Below are 7,089 nucleotides of genomic sequence, written 5' to 3' on the forward strand. Positions count from 1 at the left end.
TTATGACGTTGAGACACACCATTACGCTACGGTGTTCCAGGTGGCGTGAGTTGTGAAACAATTCCACATTGTTTTAAATGAAGGCCAAACTCATAACTCAAATATTCGCCTCCACGATCAGATCGTAGAAGTTTTTTTCTTGTTACGATGATTCTCCACTTCACTCTGAAATTCTTTGAAGTTTTCAAATGTTTCAGACTTGTGTTTCATCAAGTAGGTATACTCATACCTACTCAAATCATCTGTGAAGGTCAGAAAATAATGATACCTGCCGCATGCTTCAACACTCATCGACTGCATACATCGGTATGTATTATTTCCAATAAGTCATTAGCTCACTCCATTGTTCTGGAGAACGGAGTTTTAGTCATCTTGCCCATGAGGCATGGTTCGCAGGTATCCAATGATTCATAACCAAGTGATTCCAAAAGCCCATCTGCATGGAGTTTCTTTATGTGCTTTACTCCAATATGACCTAAACGGCAGTGCCACAAGTATGTTGCACTATGATTATCAACTTTGCTCTTTTGGCATCAATATTATGAATATGTGTATCACTACAATCGAGATTCAACAAACCATTCACATTGGGTGTATGACCATAGTAGGTTTTATTCATGTAAAAAGAACAACAATTATTCTCTAACTTAAATTGAAAGTGCGTTATATCAACTAGAGGGGGGGTGAATAGGCAATTTTTATGAATTCTTCACTAAGGAATTTGCCGGTGAGGAAATTCCTTAGCGAAGAACTACTTGCAGCGGAATAAGTACTCAGAAGTAAGCATAACAGGATATAGACATAGTCATCATGATGAAATAAAGACAAGCTCAGAGTACAGAAAGCGTAAGCACAGGATAACACAAGATGAAGACAAACAGACTGAAGAAATTGAACTGAGGAAATTGAGAAAGTCTTCAGTCAAGGTCTTCAAACACAGATATGAACAATCACACAACACAATAATGAGGAAATGAAAGAGTTGAGGAAATAGAACCAGTTAGGTTGGTGAAGACAATGATTTGGTAGACCAGTTCCAACTGCTATCTCAGTTGTACGTCTGGTTGGAGCAGCTGAGTATTTAAACTCGAGGACACACAGTCCCAGACACCCAGTCGCTGAGCACGCAGCTCAGGACACCAAGTCCTCACTGTATTCTCCTTGAACTAAGGTCACACAGACCTCGTCCAATCACTCGTGGTAAGTCTTCAGGCGACTTCCAAACCTTCACAGACTTCGGTCACTCGGCGATCCACAATTCCTCTTGGATGCTCTAGACCATGACGCCTAACCGTCTGGAAGAAGCACAGTCTTCAAAGGTAACAAGCGTCGGATCCACGTAGGATCAATCTCTTCAGTGATGCTCAATCACTTTGGGGTTTGTAGGTGTTTGGGTTTGGGTTTTTCCTCACTCGATGATTTTCGCTCAAAGTCCTCGGAGGATGGGTTGCTCTCAAATGACAAGTGTCAAGTTCTCTCGGAGCAGCCAACCAGCTAGTGGTTGTAGGGGGCGGCTATTTATAGCCTAGGGAGCAGCCCGACATGATAAGACATAAATGCCCTTGTCCGATATGACCGTTAGGTGGATAAGATATTTTGGGACAGCTGGCGCGCAGCACAGCAACGGTTGGAAATTTGACTCTCAAATTCCTTAGAGCTATCATCTTCCTCACTGTGTAGGCAATCCGCACTGGCGAATTCCTAACTCCTCAGTCAGAACAAATTCCTCAGCAAACAGAAGAACTTCGTCTCTGTCACTGAAGAAATTGACTGAACTGTATGAGATTTCCAAAGGCTTCACTCAAAGGGATTGGTAGGTATAGGATTTTGAGTTGAGTTGAGCATCACATGGAAATTTTTCCTTAGTATTTCCTCGACCCCCTTTAACAGTACGGTTTTTCCTATGACTCAAGAAAGAGAAAAACAAAACTATGAAAACGAAAGTCTTCAAGCTTCATATTCCTCGCATGAATATCAAGTCTTCACGGACACACCAATTTCTTCACTTTCAAAGTCTTCAGGAATACCAAAATCTTCAGTCGAAGATATTCATTTTTAGGGGTCGACTTTCTCTATAAATATCAAACTCCTCATAGACTTATAGACCTGTGTACACTCACAAACGCATTAGTCCCTTAACCTATAAGTCTTCAATACACCAAAATCACTAAGGGGCACTAGATGCACTTACAATCTCCCCCTTTTTGGTGATTGATGACAATATAGGTTAAGTTTTCAACGGGGATAAACATATGAAGTGTAAGCACTGATATAACTGATATTGAGGAATTTGATTGCAAGATATAGAAGAACTCCCCCTGAAGATGTGCATAGTGAGGAATTTGCTTTTGAAGCAATGCACACTTTAAGAGTTAAATCATGGAGATCTCCCCATATATCTTGTAATTCATATACGCATTTGACATATAATATGAAGAATTTGAAATGCATGATGAGATATGGTGCCTGATGAAATTCAGCACGCGTGCAATAATATTAATGAGGAACAAGCATGCAGAATAACGCATCAAGAGTATCAGAGCACAGTGCATCAAAAGTATCAGAGCACCATCAGGTTTAAGTTTACAACTCGATCCAATAAAGTTTCAGAAGAACGAGAGTTGTAACTTAGCAAAAACGCCCATATAATAGACCCGCTTGAAGACTAACTCAAATTTCTCCCCCTTTGTCATCGAATGACCAAAAGGATCGAAACTGAGGACTAACGCCCCCGAAGAATATCAAGTTGATGGAGGAGCGTCAGTGTTGTCGGGGTCGGTTGTCGTAGTAGGGCCTGCCGCAGTGTCATCCAAGTCTTCATTTTCATCAGTGTCGCGCGATGAAGAATAGGAGCTGGCCACCAAGGAAGGAACCTTGACCTTCTTGAATTTCTTCGGTGGAGGTGTAGACCAGTCAAATTCTTCCTTGAGACCCATATTCTTCAGATCTGCAGCGTTGTAGACATGAGATAGAACAGCCCAGGTACGATTGAAGGTTTCATGGAGGTAGTATTGGTTTTTCTTCACTGCATTGTGTGTTGATGTCATGTTGTGAAGAATTGAACCAAACTGACGCTTGACCCATTTATGATTGCGATCAACCTTCTGATGAAGACTGAGGAGTAACTCACGAACAGTCATCACCCTGGGTGTTGTGGCTTGAGGATTTTGCTTAGCGGCAGAATCATGTGTGGTAGAGTCATCATTGGTGGAGTAGGATGCAGCCTTGCGGAATTGTCCATCCAATGGACGAATGCCTTCATCTATCACAACAGTTGCCATGCCTTTGTCATCAGCTAAGGAATATGTCCGTTTGAGGACTTCAATTGGAGGCAAGTAGCTGCCATGGTTCAGAGTATTAGCCTTGTAATTGAGTGAAGACCTTGTCCTGATGAATTTCATAATCCATGGTGCATAAGGCTTCAGCTCAAATGGTGACATAGCAATATTCACCAGAGTCCTTATGAAGAAATCATGGAAGTTCACGGGAATGCCATGAATGATGTTGAAAAGCATATTCTTCATGATGCCAACGACTTATTCATCATTTGAGTCGTGGCCTTTGATAGGACTCATTGTCTTCGTCAGAATGCGATAGACAGTCCGAGGCACATAGAGTAATTCCTTGACGAGGAATTTGGTTCGAGGAGTCTGTCCTGGTTTCAAAGGCTTCATCAGCACTTGCATGTAATGATTTGAAAGCTCAGGTTCACTATAGACGCAACGTGCACCGTCAAGGGGAGGACTAAGTGGTAAGACACGAAGCAATTCAGTAGCTGGTGCCTTGTAGTGAGTATTTTCAGACATCCAGTCTAGCACCCATGAATTCACATCTTCAGAATTTCCTGTAATGTGCAGCGTCGTGAAGAATTGAAGAATGAGTTCTTCATTCCAATCACAGATGTCAGTGCAGAAATTTAGCAATCCAGCATCATGAAGAACATTGAGGACTGGCTCGAAGCACGGCAGAGATTCCATGTCCACATGAGGAATATGTTCATGATCAAAGACTTTGTCTTTGTTGAACAGTACTGAGGAATAGAAATTTGCTTGACTGGCAGTCCAGAAACGCCTCTTCCTTATGCGAGCAGAATCATAGGGATTGTAATCTGTGAAGAACACATGTTCACTGAAGAAATCTTCAGCCTTGAACTTTTGCTTCTTTGAGAATGGATCCTTTGCCTTGGGCACTGGTGTGTCAGTGAGTTGCATCACAACCTCAGGAATCGCAATCTTAGGTTCTTCAAGCTGAGGAATTTCTGGTTCCTCTCCAGTGGCAGTCTGCGTGTTCAAAGGATCAGCAACAGCAGTTTCTTCAGCACTAGCGGCTGGAATGTCTTCATGCACAGAGGAGGTGGGATGAGTCTCTTCAGAGCCCATTTGAACGGTTGGTGCAGGGGACTGAGGTATTTGTTGAATCGGAGTGAAGAGTGGAGAATTGGGGTGCTGACTTTCCCAAAAGTCATCATTCATCACGGGCGTTGTACAGCCAATGTCCACGTCTTCATCTTCATTTTCTTCAATGCCAGCCTCTTCAGCTGTGAACTGAGGCAGTGGCGAGGAAGCAACAGTCGTTGAAAGGGATTGCATCCACTTCAATTTCTTCATCAATCTGCTCTGACGAAGCAGCAGAATGATTTTCTTCATCAGATCCACTGGGGATCACATATTCTTCACCAAAAGGAACAAGGTCCTTTGATGGCATGGTGGAAATCGGAACAGCATCAATTGGATTTTCAAGTGAGCTGGTCATAGGCTTCATCTTCTTTGGAGCTGAAGATTCTGAAGCACTTGATGCTTTCCTTTTCTTCACTGCAGCTCGCTCTGCAGCCTTGGTCTTCCTCACATCTGATGCAGATGGAAGGGTAGGAGTTGGTGTAGGCGCAGGAGGAGCTGTGGAGTCTTGTTGAATTTCCTCAGGCGCAACTGATGCAGTTGCCCTGACATCTTCAGTTTCTTCAGGCGCACCACTAGTGGATGTCCTGGCAATGTCTTCAGCGGCTGGAATGGAATCATCAGCCCTGGAACTAGCATTTTCATCAGCATCCTAAAAGTCATCAGCGGTGCTGGCATGTTCTTTAGTTGGCTGAGCAGATGCTTCAGCTTGAGGAATATCTTGTTGCAATGGGGCTGCAACATGGGTGAACTTCTCACTCAGTTTCACAAACCTGACTTTGGCTCCTTGCCAATCAGCATAGTAAGCATTGAAATCATCGTTGAGGGCTTTGATTTCAGCTTGGATCTTGAGGAGTTCATCAGTTGTCATATTGACAACGTATTTCTTCAGGAACTTCTCCTTTCTGAACTGAGCCTTCTTGATCTGCCTGGCCTTCTCAAATTTCCATTTCTCTTCAGTGATGAAATGGGTCAGCATGTGACTTTGACCAGGAGTCAGATTGAAATCAGGCATAGGAGTATTTGGATCCTTGTGCCAGAGATCAATGTAATCAAGGATCGCCCGTGGATCCAAAAGCAGTGGCACATTTGTGCCTTTGGCTCTAGCGGCCCTTTCTTGTCGGTCTCTGATGATTTCTGCAAGTTCATCATCATCAGCTTCATCGTCAGATGGCACTTGGAAGGCAACCTGTTTCTTCTTCGGACTTGGCCGGACCTCGACCAGTCGTTGCCTTTGTCTTCAGCAGAGTGGGGCATGATGAAGATTTTGGTGCAGCTAAGGAACTTGCTGAGGCACCAGAGGCAATAGAGATGCATGTTGTCCTTTGGCATGTGGCCAGATGTACAGGTGTTGAGGACCTTGCAGGAGCAGCTGAGGACTTTGGAGGAGGAGCAGAGGACTTTGGAGGAGCAGGAGCAGCATGAGGGACTGGCCATGAGGGCTTTGAAGATTCTGGCCGTGAGGGCATTGCTGAGGAACTTGGCCGTGAGGGCATAGTTGGTAAAGCACTTGGCTTGTGAGCGGGCTTCTTTGCCATTGATTTTCTAGGCTTGACAGAGGCCTGAGTGGCAGTAGCAGCAGCAGAGTCTTCATTGAATTTCCTCACTGCTTCTTTGGCATGTCTTGCCAACTTGGCTTGGCATTTGGCCCATTCTTCAGGAAAATCCTCAACCACGCTTGATGCTGGTGGGGTCAGCTACTTGGCCAGGTGCCAATGGAGCTCTTGGGCATGGAGGATTAAGTGCGAATTTCTTCATATACTTTGGAGTTACATATCTGTACTCCCTCCATTCTCTTCCCCATCTCCTTTCAATCTTCTGTATGCGCACCTTGCACTGATTTTTATTTTCCTTTCCAAACTTAGCCTCATCAGGTGTGCAATAGTCAGCATAGATGGCCTCAGGTATTTCAAAAGCAGTCATGACCTCAGGCTTCTTTCCTCCTTTCTGCGGCTTCTCACCGTCAGCCATATTCTTTAGATGGGGAATTTGAACAATCGAATTTTCTGGAGAAGTGTGCAACTTTTCTTCAAGGAACGCCTGAATGAAGAACACGATGAACTGTGAAGTAGAACAGTGAAGTTTGTCGGTGTAGATCTTCCACGCCCTAACTCGGCAGAGGAAGACAGCTACGGCGGCGGCGGAGTGAAGATTTCCACGGTCGCCGCGAGTACGACGGCAATGAGGTCGAGGTAGTGAAGCTCTTCCTCACCAGCGACGATGGAGTAGCGGCGGCGCTAGGGTTTGAGAAGCTCAAGCGAGAGAGAGAGGTCGAGCGGAGTAAAGGAAGTGAGGAAGGGGTGAGGGGGTATTTATAGTCGCAGTGAAAAACTGTTTGCCCGAAGATTTAGGACGAACGTGCCCCTGACCCTTCTCATTCGCTTGACATGTGTCACCCACGTACTGAGAAGTGGAGATCGTGTTAGATCGTGGGTGAATAGATAAGTCTATCGTGGGATACGTGACGGTTTGAGCGGTAAAACCTAAAATTTGGATAAGATTAGTTTCAAAGTTCCGTTCGCAAATTCTTCAGCTGACAAGGACACAGTGAAGATTTTGAACGAGTTTCAAATAGAACGCACATGAAGAATTTGTGAATAGATTGGGTTGAGTATAGCATAGAGGGGGAAGGGTCCGATCACATTCACTTAGCAGAAAATGCAACTTGAAGAAATAGCCATAAGTGAATGCTGTA

The sequence above is a fragment of the Triticum aestivum genome, chromosome 5B, assembly GCF_018294505.1.
Source record: "Triticum aestivum cultivar Chinese Spring chromosome 5B, IWGSC CS RefSeq v2.1, whole genome shotgun sequence".
Taxonomy (NCBI): domain Eukaryota; kingdom Viridiplantae; phylum Streptophyta; class Magnoliopsida; order Poales; family Poaceae; genus Triticum; species Triticum aestivum.